This window comes from Schistocerca americana, unplaced genomic scaffold (assembly GCF_021461395.2).
Source record: "Schistocerca americana isolate TAMUIC-IGC-003095 unplaced genomic scaffold, iqSchAmer2.1 HiC_scaffold_57, whole genome shotgun sequence".
In the NCBI taxonomy this organism is placed as follows: domain Eukaryota; kingdom Metazoa; phylum Arthropoda; class Insecta; order Orthoptera; family Acrididae; genus Schistocerca; species Schistocerca americana.
In genome coordinates this window covers 855934-875813 of record NW_025726313.1, presented here as the reverse complement: position 1 = coordinate 875813, position 19880 = coordinate 855934, and positions in this window count along the sequence as shown.

The window sequence follows — 19880 nt, the reverse complement described above, 5'->3', positions numbered from 1 at the left end:
AATGGTAAAGTATCGAACTATTTTTCTCCGAATCATACAGCCTGGGGGAAAAGCAGCGGGAATAATTGCTTTTGGAAACCTTTTATCAGCCAAAGTCTGTTATAACAATAAACTGTTTCGCTTAATAAAACGGCCGCCAACCCAAATCGGGCACAGTCTCTGCACAAAAAGATGAAGTCAACTTTCGACACCGAATAAATAACTGCTTTCACTTACCACGGTCACTTGGCAGTGAGTACTATTAATCCCACTTTCTGTTACTTATGGAATTTATCACTATACTTCAGTAATTATTTAAAGGACACACACATATGTCTCAACAAGGATACAAAAAAATATTAAACTTATAGCTATCAGTCATATGACCAAAACTATTATTTAACACGACTAAATTTCATTTACCTAGGACTGTTATTTGTTAACGTTTTACTAACACCAATATTTGTCCGGCTTTCTTTGACAAGGAGAAGCAACACGAACAATTACTGTTAATACTGTTGCAGTTAAACAATTATGTTACCTTACTTTCAGAAATACTATTGAAAACTTATCCTCATGGTCACGCAAAGCGGTGGCCCTTAAGCTGATACGTGCAAACTTTGGTATTTAATAATGATTTTCAGAAGTTACTGCCAAAACAATACTATTGCCAGTAATTTACTATTTGAATAATAGGATACTCGGAATAAATTCATTTAGGTAAGGACCCTACTGAGGCAAACGAAATAGGAAAATTACGGTTAAACACAAAGGTACATTGAACACTTACATTCCACTGATTGAAGAAGGATGGTTCATCCTGTGATACACTTCTAAATAAAGTACTTTGCATGTTACTGATATCGAAGGTGGCGTGAGGCGGTGCTGCGTAGTAACATTGCGCAGGTACGTCTCTTGATGTACATAGCTCTGTCTTCCTCTTGGTGGCGACAATGCATGTTGTTGTTGTGGTCTTCGGTCCTGAGACTGGTTTGACGCAGCTCTCCACGCTTCTCTATCTTGTGCAAGCTTCTTCATCTCCCAGTACGTACTGCAGCCTACATCCCTCTGAATCTGCTTAGTGTATTCATCCCTTGGTCTCCCTCTACGAATTTTACCCCCCCCCCCCCCACTGCCCTCCAATACTAAATTGGTGATCCCCTGATGCCTCAGAACATGTCCTACCAACCGATCCCTTCTTCTAGTCAAGTTGTGCTACAAACTCCTCTTCTCCCCAATCCTATTCAGTACCTCCTCGTTAGTTATGTGATCTACCCAGCTAATCTTCAGCATTCTTCTGTAGCACCACATTTCGAAAGCTTCTATTCTCTTCTTGTCCAAACTCGTTATCGTCCATGTTTCACTTCCATACATGGCTACACTCCATACATATACTTTCAGAAACGACTTCCTGACACTTAAATCTATACTCTATGTTAACAAATTTCTCTTCTTCAGAAACGCTTTCCTAGCCATTGCCAGTCTACATTTTATATCCTCTCTACTTCGACCATCATCAATTATTTTGCTCCCCAAATAGCAAAACTCCTTTACTACTTTAAGTGTCTCATTTTCTAATCTAATTCCCTCAGCATCACCCGATTTAATTCGACAACATTCCATTACCCCTGTTTTGCTTTTGTTGATGTTCATCTTATATCCTCCTTTCAAGACACTATCCATTCCGTTCAACTGCCCTTCCAAGTCCTTTGCTGTCTCTGACAGAATTACAATGTCATCGGCGAACCTCAATGTTTTTATTTGTTCTCCATGGATTTTAATACCTACTCCGAACTTTTCTTTTGTTTCCTTTACCGCTTGCTCAATATACAGATTGAACAACATTGGGGACAGGCTACAACACTATCTCACTCCCTTCCCAACCACTGCTTCCCTTTCATGTCCCTCGACTCTTATAACTGCCATCTGGTTTCTGTACAAATTGTGAATAGCCTTTCGCTCCCTGTATTTTACCCTGCCACCTTCAGAATTTGAAAGAGAGTATTCCAGTCAACATTGTCAAAAGCTTTCTCTAAGTCTACAAATGCTAGAAACGTAGGTTTGCCTTTTCTTAATCTAGCTTCTAAAATAAGTCGTAGGGTCAGTATTGCCTCACGTGTTCCCATATTTCTACGGAATCCATACTGATCATCTCCAAGGTCGGCTTCTTCCAGATTTTCCATTCGTCTGTAAAGAATTCGTGTTAGTATTTTGCAGCCGTGGCTTATTAAATTGATAGTTCGGTAATTTTCACATCTGTCAACACCTGCTTTCTTTGGGATTGGAATTATTATATTCTTCTTGAAGTCTGAGGGTATTTCGCCTGTCTCATACAATTTGCTCACCAGTTGGTAGAGTTTTGTCAGGACTGGCTCTCCCGAGGCTGTCAGTAGTTCTGATGGAATGTGGTCTACTCCCGGGGCCTTGTTCATAAAATTGACATAATTAATTACAGCTGTACTTGAAATATTACATAATTATTTACAAAATATGTTTTAATACATTTATTCCACCTACGTCAAAGAGGTTATTTTGAAAAGATAAACTACACTTAACAAAAGCTTACTTTCGTTATAGTATTTTCTTCATTTTTCAAAATGATTATGGAAGAAAAAAAACTTTAAAACATACAGATGATTGGCAGTATTATATTTACAATAGCATTACACTGTGTGCTGGCCAGCCTGGATGTGGTTTTTAGGCCATTTTCCACATCCCACTAGTTGAATACCGGGCTGGTCCCGCCTCAGTTACACGACTCATAGACATTTGAAACACATTCACACCATTTCATGATTTACACTAGATGCAGACAGCTGGGGTACACTGATTGCGTCGCCTGGGGTACAGGGTGGGGTCAGCAACCCCTTCAAATTAGCCAGGCCAAATCCGATTGTAACCATGCCGACCCTGAGAAAACTGCGGGATGGGACCCAAGCTAAAGAAAGAAGGAAGTCTTGGGTATCACAGGGTCTCTTGAAGGCTTAAATTGCTGATGACAGGGGTGACGTGTTTGTGACAAATCTTCAATGTGCCGTTACTGTTGTTGTTGTTGTGGTCTTCAGTCCTGAGACTGGTTTGATGCAGCTCTCCATGCTACTCTATCCTGTGCAAGGTACTTCATCTCCCAGTACCCACTGCAACCTACATCCTTCTGAATCTGCTTAGTGTATTCATCTCTTGGCCTCCCCCTACGATTTTTACCCTCCACGCTGCCCTCCAATACTAAATTGGTGATCCCTTGATGCCTCAGAACATGTCCTACCAACCGATCCCTTCTTCTGGTCAAGTTGTGCCACAAACGTCTCTTCTCCCCAATCCTATTCAATACTTCCTCATTAGTTATGTGATCTACCCATCTAATCTTCAGCATTCTCCTGTAGCACCACATTTCGAAAGCTTCTATTCTCTTCATGTCCAAACTATTTATCGTCCATGTATCACTTCCATACATGGCTACACTCCATACAAATACTTTCAGAAAAGACTTTCTCACACAAGCCGTTACTGTAAGTTGCAGTATAAAACAGATAAGTGTGCCAAAGAAATATGGCGTCTGCCACATCGAGTCATTTACGTCTCGAGCGAATGTATGTTGAACGTTTAAAGCCTTCGCCTTCAACTGTGTGGAACTAAAAGGGGAGTTTCGCGTCACACATTTATGCAGTTTCCGTACGACACAAGCTCCGTACGGACTTTCAGAATCAAATGGCCGTTATGGCCGCCCTTCCCCTACCACTGTTAGTTACTTTTTTCCTCAACAATCTATCTTCTGGCTGGTTTGATGCGGCCCACCATGAATTCCTCTTCGGCGCCAACCTCCTCATGTCAGAGTAGCACTTGCTACCTACGTCCTCAGCTACTTGATGTATTCCAGTCTGCATCTACCCCTCGAGTACAATGGACGATAGTCCCTTATGTCTTAACACGAGTCCCGCCATCCTGTTCCTTCTTCTTGCTATGTTTTCCACGTATTTCTTTACTCACAGATTTCACGCTCTCTGCTGGATGTCAAATTAGAGCCTCTTGACAACTTCATTAACGGTTGTATGGACAGTGTGGACTCCTACCGCCTGTTCTGTCTCTTGGTAATTGACCGAGGGAACAAGGAGAACCCAGGATAGCGGGAGAGTTTTCCGTTCCATGCGTCGTGCGTCATCCTACTTGACCGTCCGATAGAGTTACTAAAAGGAACCGTACATCTTATCGACATAAATGCTGGGAGTTAACAGAACCTCCACATTACTCGCAGTGCAGCATTTTTCTGCTGAGGTTATGTTGCCTCGTATCAGATAAATTTTTATAAGCCCACAACAAATTTCCCGTCTAGCCTTTTCCACCGCATCTAAAGAAAGGCGTCTCTCGACTTCTCCAATACTTCAAACGAAAAGTATTAAAGTTAGAGCCTTCACTTGGTACAGAAGGCGTTGCGTTGTACAAGCTTCTCTCCGTCGAGCTGACTCTGTACTTGTCGATGCTATCCCCTGTGAACTCTGTCGATTCATAGAAACCTTATGGCTCCATTCTACCTTCGCTCAGGTCACATCATCGACCAACTGGCACAATACAGGAGAGAAATATGCAGCTCTTGTGGCTGTAGATGCTGTTACTTTTCCCCATAAGGTAGTCTTTTGAATCAATATCTATCTTTAAAGCAAAACTGCAATTGTAGCACATCGTAGGTGTAGATGCAAATGTATGATGAAACACAATACAGAGCCCCGAATGAAATTTTCACTCTGCAGAGGAATGTGAGCTGATATGAAACTTCCTGGCAGATTAACACTGTGTGCCGGAACGAGACTCGAACTCCGGACCTTTGCCGTTTCCGGGCAAGTGCCTCACCCTCATTTTTTCTGTTTTGTTTTTCTCTCGTTTTTTTTCCCACAACAGTTGGTCAGGGCGGATGTCACATTACATCTGTCCAAGTTGATTGTTGAACACTTCATTTTTTTATTACCGCGTGTAGGCAGCCAGCCCTCTGGCGGAACACGCTGAGCTCCCGTGCAGGCAAACCGAGCGAGCTGCCCAAGCACGACTCTCGACTGGTCCTCACAGCTGTACTTCCAGCAGTACCTCATATCCTAGCTATGAAACTTTTTAATCTACTACGAAGTATCAAAATATAGCGTGCTTCAAAAATAATTTCACAAAATTGGGGGACAGGTTCCTCACAGTAAAGCAAGAGAAAAAGATTATATAAACGTGTTTCTGAAAAGCCTTCATTTTCGAGTCATTAATAAAAGCTTACAACAGGTTGTATTCCTATGTTAAAAATATGGTTCGTGTTGTTATTCGGAGTTGTTATAACATGCAAGTCGCATTTACAGTCAATATTCTCACAAAACATCTCTATTTTATGTAATCAAAGATTAAAAATAATTAAATATCAAGATTCCGTCACGTGACCGAAAACACACTGTTATTGGATGACGCTCTGGTGACGCCACAGACCAGAACTAAGACGAAGCTACGGGTGTGTTACAGGAATGTTGCCGTAGTTACCCGCTTTTTACGTACTTTTTCTGCAAATAATTTAGCTATTAAGTGAAGTAAAATGCATTTTCAAATTTTAAGTAACAATACAAAGAAATTTCGTGAACGCTGATAGTGTAAAGCTTATAAAATTTGACGTGTTTATGGTCTACTCATTTAGAGCGGTGATATGTGCAAGACGGACATTCTTTTGCCTGCACCCTGCAACGTCATTAAAAATGTTCAAAGCTAAGGAACTGCGGAACTTTTGCAAATCGATCAGTATATTACAACTAGACTGCGACTATCAGTCATGAAATACGACTCAAAGCACAATAAAATTATTCTTGGTAAATCTTAGAGCTCATTTCCGCTTTACAAGATACTCAGCACAGGTATGACAACAAGCATGGGCTCTGTGGCCCAACGGGCAGCGAATGTAACTGGGGCTAAGAACAACGCAGGTTCCAATTCTTGACTACATCTGTAGTCTGGAAATACTATTGTGAAGTGACACAAGAACGAAATACAATACTTCATTTACTTTAGAATGATTGAAGATCTGCCAGCGATTTCTACGACATAATAATAGAGGAACGATATGAAACATGAACCATGGCCCTTGCCGTTAGTGGGGAGGCTTCCGTGCCTCAACGATGCAGATATCGTGCCGTAGGTGCAACCACAACGTAGAGGTGTCTGTTGAGAGGCCAAACAAACGTGTGGTTCCTCAAGAGGGGAAGCAGCCTTTTCAGTAATTGCAGGTGCAACAGTCTGGATGATTGACTGATCTGGCCTTGTAACACTAACCAAAACGGCCTTACTGTGCTGGCACTGCGAACGGCTGAAAGCAAGGGGAAACTACAGCCGTAATTTTTCCCGAGGGCATGCAGCTTTATGGTTAAATGATGATGGTGTCCTCTTCGGTAAAATATTCCGGAGGTAAAATAGTCCCCCATTCGGATCTCTGGTCGGGGACTAGTCATGAGGACGTTGTTATCAGGAGAAAGAAAACTGGCGTTCTACGGATCGGAGCGTGGAATGCCAGATCGCTTAATCGGACAGGTAGGTTAGAAAATTTAAAAAGGGAAATGGATAGGTTAAAGTGAGATATAGTGGGAATTAGTGAAGTTCAGTGGCAGGAGGAACAAGGCTTCTGGTCAGGTGAATACAGGGCTATAAATTCAAAATCAAGTCGGGGTCATGCAGGAGTAGGTTTAATAATGAATTAAAAAATAGGAATGCGGGTAAGCTACTAGAAACAGCATAGTGAACGCATTATTGTGGCCGAGATAGACACGAAGCCCACGCCTACCACAGTAGTACAAGGTTATATGCCAACTGGCTCTGCAGCTGACGAGGAGATTGATGAAATATATGATTAGATAAAAGAAATTATTCAGATAGTGAAGGGAGACGAAAATTTAATAGTCATCGGTGACTGGAAGTCGATAGTAGGAAAAGGAAGAGAATGAAACGTAGTAGGTGCATATGGAATGAGGGTAAGGAATGAAAGAGGACGCCACCTGGTAGAATTATGCACAGAGCGTAACTTAATCATAGCTAACACTTGGTTCAAGAATCATGAAAGAAGGTTGTGTACATTGAAGAAGCCTGGAGATACTGACAGGTATCAGATAGATTATGTAATGGTAAGACAGAGATTCAGGAACCAGGTTTTAAATTGTAAGACATTTCCAGGGGCAGATGTGGACTCTGACCACAATGTATTGTTTATGAACTGTAGATTAAAACTGAAGAAACTGCAAAAAGGTGGGAATTTATGGAGATGGGACCTGGATAAACTGACTAAACCAGAGGTTGTACAGAGTTTCAGGGAGAGCATAAGGGAACAATTGACAGGAATGGGGGAAAGAAATACAGTAGAAGAAGAAAGGGTAGCTTTGAGGGATGAAGTAGTGAAGGCAGCAGAGGGTCAAGTAGGTAAAAAGACGAGGACTAGTAGCAATACTTGGGTAACAGAAGAGATATTGAATTTAATTGATGAAATGAGAAAATACAAAAAAGCAGTGAATGAAGCAGGCAAAAAGGAATACAAACGTCTCAAAAACGATATCGACAGGAAGTGCAAAATGGCTAAGCAGGGACAGCTAGAGGACAAATGTAAGGATGTAGAGGCGTATATCACTAGGGGTAAGATAGATACTGCCTACAGGAAAATTAAAAAGAGTTTTGGAGAAAAGAGAACCACTTGCATGAATATCAAGAACTCTGATGGAAACCCAGTTCCAAGCAAAGAAGGGAAAGCAGAAAGGTGCAAGGAGTATATAGAGGGTCTATAGGAGGACGATGTTCTTGAGGGCAATATTATAGAAATGGAAGAGAATGTAGATGAAGATGAAATAGGAGATATGATACTGCGTGAAGAGTTTGACACTGAAAGACCTAACTCGAAACAAGGCCCTGGGAGTAGGCAACATTCCATTAGAACTACTGACAGGCTTGGGAGAGCCAGGGCTAACAAAACTCTACCATCTAGTGAGCAAGATGTATGAGACAGGCGAAATACCCTCAGATTTCAAGAAGAATATAACAATTCCAATCCCAAAGAAAGCAGGGGTGGACAGATGTGAAAATTACCGAAATATCACTTTAATAAGCCACGGCTGCAAAATACTAACACGAATTCTTTACAGACCAATGGAAAGACTGGTAGAAGCCGACCTCGGGGAAGATCAGTTTGGATTCCGCAGAAATATTGGAACACATGAGACAATACTGAGCCTACGACTTATCTTAGAGAGTAGATTAAGGAAAGCCAAACCTACTTTTATAGCATTTGTAGACTTAGAGATAGCTTTTGACATCGTTGACTGGAATACTCTCTTTCAAATTCTGAAGGTGGCAGGGGTAAAATACAGGGAGCGAAAGGCTATTTACAATTTGTACAGAAATCAGATGGCAGTTATAAAAGTTGAGGGGCATAAAAGGGAAGCAGTGGTTGGGAAGGGAATGAGACAGGGTTGTAGCTTATCCCCGATGTTATTCAATCTGTGTAGTGAGCAAGCAGTAAAGGAAACAAAAGAAAAATTCGGAGTAGGGATTAACATCCATGGAGAAGAAATAAAAACTTTGAGGTTCGCCGATGACATTGTAATTCTGTGAGAGACAGCAAAAAAATGGTGCAAATGGCTCTGAGCACTATGGAACTTGACTGCTGTGGTCATCAGTCCCCTAGAACTTGGAACTACTTAAACCTAACTAACCTAAGGACATCACACACGTCCATGCCCGAGGCAGGATTCGAACCTGCAACCGTAGCGGTCACGCGGTTCCAGACTGTAGCGCCTAGACCCGCACGGCCACTTCGGCCGGCAGAGACAGCAAAGAACCAGTAAGAGCACCTGAAAGGAATGGACAGACTCTTGAAAGGAGGATATAAGATGAATATCAACAAAAGCAAAACGAGGATAATGGAATGTAGTCGAATTAAATCGGATGATGCTGCGGGAATTAGATTAGGAAACGAGACGCTTAAAGTAGTAAATGAGTTTTGTTATTTGGGGAGCAAAATAACTGATGATGGTCGAAGTATAAAGGATATAAAATGTAGACTGGCAGTAGCAAGGAAAGCGTTTCTGAAGAAGAGAAATTTGTTAACATCGATTACAGATTTAAGTGTCAGGAAGTCGTTTCTGAAAGTGTTGGTATGGAGTGTAGCCATGTATGGAAGTGAAACGTGGACGATAAATTGTTCAGACAAGAAGGGAATAGAAGCCTTCGGTATGTGGTGCTACAAAAGAGTGCTGATGATTAGTTGGATAGATCACATAACTAATGAGGAGGCACTGTGTAAGTGGCGTGAATAAAAGGACGCTATGTGCAAGAAGCATGAAGCGCCCTTTGAATGTATCCAGATAGCTAAAAGAGCCACGCGCACTTTGAATAAGAAAATGCTACTTGACACTGAAATCAATATAAAAGATAGGGTCGCCACCAACTCTAGCCACACAACAAAGAAGAGGTAGCACTGAGTCGGAAAATTACTTAATTTATTAATAAGAAAAACTCACAAAAGAACATTCATTGTAAATTCATTGATAAAGAATGGGATGTAGTTATTAATATGATCCAGGCATTCTTCCCGTGAATCAAATATTGAGTAAAGTAAATAGCTCGTGAACACCATGCATAAGTGCAGCCTGAAGCAAGATTCGTGAAAACACGATCTATTCCAGAGCATTTGTTTCAGATAAAAAAAGGGACACTAATCACTACACCTGTGCACATGGAAACGCTATAGGTGGGCCAACAAGGAAAACTACAAGGTAAATGGCGAAGGTAACGGCGACGTAACATCGGTACACAAGATAAGATTGAAGGCAAAATTATTTATTCCTAAAAACATTGATGTAGTGCATCTATAGACTGCTGTTGCAATCTAACTATGTACAATTGCTTGTGAAATGCTATACGTTTCATAACAGACTCGCGTGCCCACTCGGTCCGCGGAGACAACTTCTATGGACCTTGGCCAAATTTTAATCACATGAGACAAAGAAAATCCACAAATACACAAAAATTACCAAGATCCGGAAAAGATTAGAAGCATACACACACAGTTGTAGGCACATAAACACTCACACTGAACCGAGGGCACTTCAATATATGCAACTCCCTTGTGCTGCGTTCGTCTCACGGATCAAAGTCAAGACTGCATTGGGAATCAAACTGAAAGTCTACAAAAGCCTTGCATTCCCTGCTGCAACCCAGCAAGTAAATCTTTATAAGATGAAATTCGTGACCAAAAGCTAAAAGCTCCCCTCTCTATGTGACAACGCGCCACGCGGTCAGTCCAACTCACCCTTCTTCAACTGGAGCTCAGCTGTGTACGCTTACCGTACCGGCAGCAGACTGCCTTCCGCTTCTCCAGCCTCTTCCACGCTCCGCGTGGACCGGAAAACCCCAGGATGCCATTTCCGCCACCAACCTACCGCAGGTGGATTTCTCCCAAGTAGCGGAAACCTCTTTGCCGACTTGACCACTACGAGAGTTGGCAATGAAAGGTGGCTACAGGACCCTTTCATCACCCCAAACGTCCCGGAGAAGACTGTGCCGCGAATTTTCTCGCCATGCTAGGAGATTCGCCAACAGTCTTCGAAACACACATACCCCAACGAGTAACAATTGCAACAGTAAACAGCAGCACAAAGGAGTTGATTAATCTCTTATATCCAAGTGATCTTTATCTGACCTTAGTCAATAATTGTGACCTCATGCGGTCCGCAAAGCAAACAGAACAAATTAAATTAAGCGTGATATACTACGCTAAAATCATGTCATCTGACCTACTACGACCACAACCATGAGATATTATTTTAAAATTGCTTTAACCAACTATCAAAAGTTAACATAGAGACATAGGTGAACAGGTACATAATATATATAAATATATAAACAAATACAATGATGCAAAATCATTATCACGAACCAAAGCAGTATCATCTGGTGCTGACATATATAAAAACATGCAAGTGAAAGTGCAAAATACAATATTCACAACAACTACAGTGATACAAAATCATTAATGAACCCAGTGGTATGACAGCTGGTAAATAATCACCTATGGAAAGTAAGACATGAGTACAATAACACATGCAGAAATCAACTCGTTGACACGCTGTCATTTTTCAGTTTCGCCACGTGGTTGTTTCACTGGGTATTCTCTTTAGGTGCTGGGGTGGGCGTCTCTTCTAAAGGCGACTTGGAGGATAAGCTACTAGGGGACCACAACACTGAACTGGGGAGTTCGCAGCGGCGTTGATTGTAACGTCTGTTGTAACCCAGGTTTTTCATCCTAGACAGCACCCCGCGACGTTGCCTCGCGCCCGTTTCCACCCTCTGCGTCCATACTGTGGGATGGTTCGGCGTTGCAGATTTGCAGGACATCGCCACTTGTGGGCCCTGCCTCATCATCGAGAAGGCGGCTTGGCGGTCGTCGTCCGTGTGTTGTGGAGGAATGTGTTTTACCGACACACGCCCCCGTCTCCTGTCGTGTCAATGGGGAGACACGCGCTCTTCTGCGTCGCATCGAGGTCGACGTAAACTCGTGCGGGTGTCGGGCTTGAGACCTGCTTATCACCTCTTTGCACCGTCTCAGCTGATGCGTCAGTGGTGGGACCCGCGTCCCTCCGGGCAGTGGGCGTTACCTCACCGCAGCAGCCGTCTGGACTAGCGGCGCTCAGGGATCGGCGGCCTCGCCTGGTGTGCGTCATACTTTCCCTTTCGCTTGTCAGATGACTAGCGCATGGGGTGGAACGCCGGCCATCAGCTGGCGCTGCCGTGGTGACACGCCTGCGGGCTCCGGTGTGAGCCTGCGCCTGGGAGAAGACCAGCATCCCCTCCCCTCTGACGGGGAAACAGCTGTGACCGCTCGCCGCATCACTGCTTCGCCGTTGATACCAGGGTTCGGCAACACCTGCCGGTGGACCAAGCCCTGTGCTTTCTGATGCGGAGGCTCCCTAGGCGGCCTTGCACCCACTTAAGAACTGCGCTCACAGGGATCGTAACAAAATATCATGTGTACAGATTACCACAAAATCTTCGGAGTTTCTCACTCCTGATCAATACATGGAATAGTGCCCAAAATTAACTTGACAAAAAGGGCCTTCTTAACATTACTAATAAAAAAAACAATGAAGAAAATTATATAACCAATATTCAAACAAACAAAAAATCCTTTTTATAAAATATAGTTCCAGCATTACATCTGCTGTCAATCATTCAGGGTAGATCTTGTACAAGGTTTGGTCAGGATTTGGATAGGATTTGGCGCCGCTGCTAGCTACAGACACAACACTCTACCTGCTCCTAACTACGCTCTCACACACAATCTACACAGCTCGTACTAGTCACCATCACCATATAGCCCGACTACAATTCCCACATATAAACAAAATATTCCTTTCAACACCAATACCCATATCGTTGTTCATTGACTGCTCCTCCAAGGTTTGCAGAACATGTTTGCTGATCTGTGAAAAATTTCCGAGACTTCTTTTCTATGGACATTGCATAATAAAAGTTAATGATTAATGAGACACAGAAGGTTCATTCAAGTCACATCTGGAATGGTAAATGTTTCAACATCTATTCATCAGACTAATGCAAAAGGTCAGTGGGCATAAAAATGGAAATAAAAATCATCCTATCCTATTAGCAAACACATAAACACTTCGTCCTATAAGTACATAAAAAAATACTGTCAAAAGAAATCCATTGTCCAGGGCCATGAGTACCCAGCTTACTGCTATCATAAGATACTCATAATGATTACACACTTACTCACCACATGTCCCCAGGGGTCCTCACCTACCGTCATGTTATTTTAGCTTGGAGGTAGTCGCATTGATTCTCTATTAAATATCAAGCTGCTTGAGGTTATAAGCTGTTTCCATATACATCTTCTGGGGTTTCACATCCTGGTGTCCTCAACCGTACCTAGTAGTATGTGACGGCAAGTTACACTTTCCAAATATCTTATAAGATGGCAACTCTGAAAATCAAACACTATTAATCTCCCTTCATACACAAGTCCTTCACCTACAAGTCACCAAGTTGCTTCATTAACATCGCAGTACATTTGAAAAATCTCACTGAATCATGCTCACCTAAGGGGAATAAGAACACTAAAACTGTAATTTATCATCAAGAATTACCTTACGACCATTGACTCGCCACGCCAACACACCCGATAGCTTTTTAGTCATCAAAGAACGAAAGCCATCTTACTGTAATAGGGAACACTTCATATGAGCCTCATGATCATTCACATTCAGACGTTTTGAAGCTGCACAACACTACTCCTTTCTGCTGAGAAGAAGAAATAACTACACACATATTGGGGGACCCTTTACAATTCATAGAAAATATACACTTTAATTTCAATCACACCAGAGTGAATCAAAACATTGGAAAATATACACTGTAATTTTACGAAACAGAGGCGACTGGGTTTACCGCGGGCACACCAATACTGTGGCCCTCCCTCAACAAATCTTCCCTAATATCGTCTTCCTTTATTCAAATGCACATCAATATCATCAATAGCACCGGTCCTCATTTAGTTTGACGCCAACCGAGCCAGCCAACAGTCATTGATCCCTTTGATTGGAGGCATTTGTCGGATTGTGCCGCGGGTTTGCGGGACGAATTTCAACACCCACTGGCGGACCACCCGTACTGTTTACGGCACCCCTGTTGTTGCTTGTTCGATAATTATTCTGGGGTCGGTCACGACTACCGTTCCTAGGTCCGCTGTAATTGCGCCTAAATCTCTGCTCATTACCATATCTTCTAAACTCCCAGGGGTGTCTTTGATTTCCTCTAGGCGAATGATGGCCATTGGCATAGTTCGTTCTGCCCGCGTTCCGTGAGGAGTCGCGACGCTGCCAACGCTCGCGCATTCTGTAACTCTCAGGCGACTCATTACGTCTGTATTGCCACCTGTCTCTACAGCTGCGGCTTCGCTTGCGCGGCCGCTGCTCGTAGGCGCTCTGGCCGTAATTCTGCGTGGTGCCATTCGCATCGCACTCAAGCTCTAAAAGGAGACTGCGAAACCCCTCTACGTCATCCTGACATCGTCCTGCAAGGATAACGTGCCGCAACTGCATTGGAAACTTTCCCAGGCAAATACGAATAATTTCTGCAGGTCCATAAGGCTCGTCAAGATGTTCATTCGCCTGCAGCATGTGCTCGAACATCTGCACAGGGCTGGAGAATTTTGACCTGTTTAACTCTGGTAGCATAATGAGTCCGTGTTTTACACGACTTTGCGCTGCCACTGACCAATATATCGACAGGAAGTGTTGACGAAACTCCCCAACAGTGTAGCAATTGCGTGCAATTGACCTCATCCGCGCCGCTGGCTCACCTTCGAGGTAGCCGCACATGTACTCTATTTTGTGCGCACTGGGCCACGTAGGAGGGAGGGAGAACTCGAACTGCTGTAACCAGGCCCGCGGGTGAATCCCCGTAGCCGAGTTACGGAAGACTTCAAACTTCCTCACGGTCAGAAAATGTTTAAAGTCAAATTCGTGAGTTTCCCTTGGCGAACGTTCCTGAGGGGATCCGCGCCGTTCCCACCTGGTACGAGATCCGTGATCATGACGATGATCAAATTCGCCATCGTTCCCGGAATCATCGTCGGAATAATGACCCTTTCGTTCATTTCTTTCAACTTCATGGGCCTTTAACCCTTTTAGGTGAAGTTCTAAACGGGCCATGCGCTCACATATTCCCTCGGTAACCCCTCTTTGTTGTATTTTTATTTCACACTGTCCACGCGGACATTTCGTTATCGACCGTATTTCGTCTGCATCCGCTGATGACGAGGTAATCGTTTCCCTATTGTTGTCAGACTTACGCACCACTGCTTCTGAGATCCTGGCTATTTCTTCTCGCATCTCTCGGTGGGCCGTGTCTTGTTTTGTTTGCGTAAGCCCTTGCTCTCGCTCGAGAGCTATTATCGCCTGGCTGAGGGTTTCTACCTGCGCGCTAAGGTGGACCGTGCACTTAGCCGCAGTGTCCTCTATTCGGGACACAAGAGCCGCGTGGTCACTCTGGCATTGTTCTGCTAACGCGCGGAGATCCCTGGCGGAATTTCGTCCTACTCGGGACTCAAGAGCCGCTTGTTCACTCTGGCATTGTTCTGCTAGTATACGCATATTCCCAGCGAACCTTTCTTCTTGCTCCATCACTTGCTTGCTAATGACTTGGTACCCCTCTTCTAAGGCGGAGATGCGTTGGTCAATGATCGCCAGTTTCTCCCCAACACCCTGAACTATTTCACTACTCAATCTTTTATTTGCTTCCTCGATATCCCTTTTATTACTGTCTAGTAATTGCCGTAGCATAGTCTGTAATGAATTTGCATCTATCGACTGATTTGAAAACACTACAGCGGGCTCAGGATGGACAATACTTGTGCTTGCGTTTTCTGCGTTTCGTTCCTGGTCGGACTCGACGTTCTGATCTCGTCCTTGTTCAGAGTTGTTGTCTGACTGGTTTTTCCGATCGCGGCTCGCTGAACTGCTACGCGTCTCCATCATAAGGATAGTTACTCCGTGCTCCAAAATACAAGAATAGTACCAAAGTCTCCTAATGGACTCACAGTCCCCACAAGGCAGCCAAGATTTACTATATTACACCGATACACGACACAGGACAAGAATCGACACACACTTGTAACACAATGGAATACCGAATCACAATGTCTATACAGTAATACATAAACAAAATAAAACATGGAAGAAAATGCACACCTATATCCTAAATTCAAATAAATTCTGTGTTGCAGAAGACAGTATACCAATTAGCACATCCAACCGAAAATGACTAATCCTCACTGCGCATCAGAAGATCTCTGGTTTACCGAAATCCGTGAACAGGGTAAGCCATGTGTAAGTGGCGTGAATAAAAGGACGCTATGTGCAAGAAGCATGAAGCGCCCTTTGAATGTATCCAGATAGCTAAAAGAGCCACGCGCACTTTGAATAAGAAAATGCTACTTGACACTGAAATCAATATAAAAGATAGGGTCGCCACCAACTCTAGCCACACAACAAAGAAGAGGTAGCACTGAGTCGGAAAATTACTTAATTTATTAATAAGAAAAACTCACAAAAGAACATTCATTGTAAATTCATTGATAAAGAATGGGATGTAGTTATTAATATGATCCAGGCATTCTTCCCGTGAATCAAATATTGAGTAAAGTAAATAGCTCGTGAACACCATGCATAAGTGCAGCCTGAAGCAAGATTCGTGAAAACACGATCTATTCCAGAGCATTTGTTTCAGATAAAAAAAGGGACACTAATCACTACACCTGTGCACATGGAAACGCTATAGGTGGGCCAACAAGGAAAACTACAAGGTAAATGGCGAAGGTAACGGCGACGTAACATCGGTACACAAGATAAGATTGAAGGCAAAATTATTTATTCCTAAAAACATTGATGTAGTGCATCTATAGACTGCTGTTGCAATCTAACTATGTACAATTGCTTGTGAAATGCTATACGTTTCATAACAGACTCGCGTGCCCACTCGGTCCGCGGAGACAACTTCTATGGACCTTGGCCAAATTTTAATCACATGAGACAAAGAAAATCCACAAATACACAAAAATTACCAAGATCCGGAAAAGATTAGAAGCATACACACACAGTTGTAGGCACATAAACACTCACACTGAACCGAGGGCACTTCAATATATGCAACTCCCTTGTGCTGCGTTCGTCTCACGGATCAAAGTCAAGACTGCATTGGGAATCAAACTGAAAGTCTACAAAAGCCTTGCATTCCCTGCTGCAACCCAGCAAGTAAATCTTTATAAGATGAAATTCGTGACCAAAAGCTAAAAGCTCCCCTCTCTATGTGACAACGCGCCACGCGGTCAGTCCAACTCACCCTTCTTCAACTGGAGCTCAGCTGTGTACGCTTACCGTACCGGCAGCAGACTGCCTTCCGCTTCTCCAGCCTCTTCCACGCTCCGCGTGGACCGGAAAACCCCAGGATGCCATTTCCGCCACCAACCTACCGCAGGTGGATTTCTCCCAAGTAGCGGAAACCTCTTTGCCGACTTGACCACTACGAGAGTTGGCAATGAAAGGTGGCTACAGGACCCTTTCATCATAGCTAAAAGAGCCACGCGCACTTTGAATAAGAAAATGCTACTTGACACTGAAATCAATATAAAAGATAGGGTCGCCACCAACTCTAGCCACACAACAAAGAAGAGGTAGCACTGAGTCGGAAAATTACTTAATTTATTAATAAGAAAAACTCACAAAAGAACATTCATTGTAAATTCATTGATAAAGAATGGGATGTAGTTATTAATATGATCCAGGCATTCTTCCCGTGAATCAAATATTGAGTAAAGTAAATAGCTCGTGAACACCATGCATAAGTGCAGCCTGAAGCAAGATTCGTGAAAACACGATCTATTCCAGAGCATTTGTTTCAGATAAAAAAAGGGACACTAATCACTACACCTGTGCACATGGAAACGCTATAGGTGGGCCAACAAGGAAAACTACAAGGTAAATGGCGAAGGTAACGGCGACGTAACATCGGTACACAAGATAAGATTGAAGGCAAAATTATTTATTCCTAAAAACATTGATGTAGTGCATCTATAGACTGCTGTTGCAATCTAACTATGTACAATTGCTTGTGAAATGCTATACGTTTCATAACAGACTCGCGTGCCCACTCGGTCCGCGGAGACAACTTCTATGGACCTTGGCCAAATTTTAATCACATGAGACAAAGAAAATCCACAAATACACAAAAATTACCAAGATCCGGAAAAGATTAGAAGCATACACACACAGTTGTAGGCACATAAACACTCACACTGAACCGAGGGCACTTCAATATATGCAACTCCCTTGTGCTGCGTTCGTCTCACGGATCAAAGTCAAGACTGCATTGGGAATCAAACTGAAAGTCTACAAAAGCCTTGCATTCCCTGCTGCAACCCAGCAAGTAAATCTTTATAAGATGAAATTCGTGACCAAAAGCTAAAAGCTCCCCTCTCTATGTGACAACGCGCCACGCGGTCAGTCCAACTCACCCTTCTTCAACTGGAGCTCAGCTGTGTACGCTTACCGTACCGGCAGCAGACTGCCTTCCGCTTCTCCAGCCTCTTCCACGCTCCGCGTGGACCGGAAAACCCCAGGATGCCATTTCCGCCACCAACCTACCGCAGGTGGATTTCTCCCAAGTAGCGGAAACCTCTTTGCCGACTTGACCACTACGAGAGTTGGCAATGAAAGGTGGCTACAGGACCCTTTCAACTGAATAGATTTTGGGGAAGAGGATTTTGTGGCTCAACTAGACTAGAAGAAGAGATTGGTTGGTAGAACATGGTATGAGGCATCAAGGGATCACCAGTTTAGTATTGGAGGGCAGCGAGGAGGGTAAACATCGTAGAGAGAGACCAAGAGATGAATACGTTAAGCAGATTCAGAAGGATGTAGGTTATAGTAGGTACTGGGAGATGAAGAAGCCTGCACAGGATAGAGTAGCATGGAGAGCTGCATCAAACCAATCTCTGGACTGAAGACCACAACAACAACATCATCTGCAGAATTTCAGAGTACTCCAGTCAACACTGTCAACAGCTTTTGCTAGGTCTGCAAATGCTGTAACCGTAGCTTTCTTTGCTTTTTCTTAACCTATTATCTATGAGACGTCGTGGGGTTATTATTGCCTCTCGTGTAACTACATATCTCCGAAATCCAAACTGATCTTCCCCAAGATCTGCTTCTACCAGTTTTTCCATTCTCCCGTTAAGAATTCGCGTTAGTATTTTACAACCATATCTTATTAGACTCATAGTTCGGTAAGATCCGCACCTGTCAGCACCCGCTTTCTTTGGAATTTGAATTGATATATTCTTCTTTAAGTGCGAGGGTATTTCCCCTTTCTCACACATCTTGCACACCAGATGGAAGAGTTTCGTTCTGGCTGCATCTCCCAAGGCTATCAGTAGTTGTGACGACATGTCGTCAACGAACGGGGCCTTTCTTCGAGTTAGGTCTTTCAGTTCTCTGGGATACAATGAGTGAAACATGTGAATACACAAGAGAAGTTCTTGAGTTTTGGCTGGTTAGCTCATGAACGTCAAATTTCATTAATAACTCGAAAATGAAAGATTTTCCACCTATGTTTATGTGAACATTTTTTCTTTGCTTGGTGCAAGGAAACTGGGTTGGGTGGAGGTTATACTTAACAGCCGAACTAAGTTAATAATTGGCTCCTTCTACCAACCCCCAGACTCAGATGATATAGTTGCTGAACAGTTCAGAGAAAATTTGAGGCTCGTAACAAATAAATACCCCACTCATACGGATATAGTTGGTGGGGACTTCAACCTTCCCTCGATATGTTGGCAAAAATACTTGTTCAAAACCGGTGGTAGGCAGAAAACATCTTCCGAGATTGTCCTAAATGCTATCTCCGAAAATTTTTTCGAGCAGTTAGTCCACGAACCCACGGGAATTGTAAATGGTTTCGAAAACACACTTGACCTCTTAGCCACAAACAATCCAGAGCTAATAGAGAGCATCATGACTGATACAGGGATTAATGATCACAAGGTCGTTGTAGCTGGGCTCAATACCGTTTCTTCCAAATCCACCAGAAACAAACGCAAAATATTTTTATTCAAAAAAGCGGCAAAAATGTCACTAGAAGCCTTCCTAAGATACAATCCCCATTCCTTCCGAAAAGACTATGAATTTGAGCCACATCTCGTCTACATTTGCAAAGATACAGCAGCAACAGCAATTGAGAGATTCATACCTCACAAATTGGTAAGAGATGGAACTGATCCCCCATGGTACACAAAACAGGTCCGAACGCTGTTGCAGAGGCAACAGAAAAAGCATGCG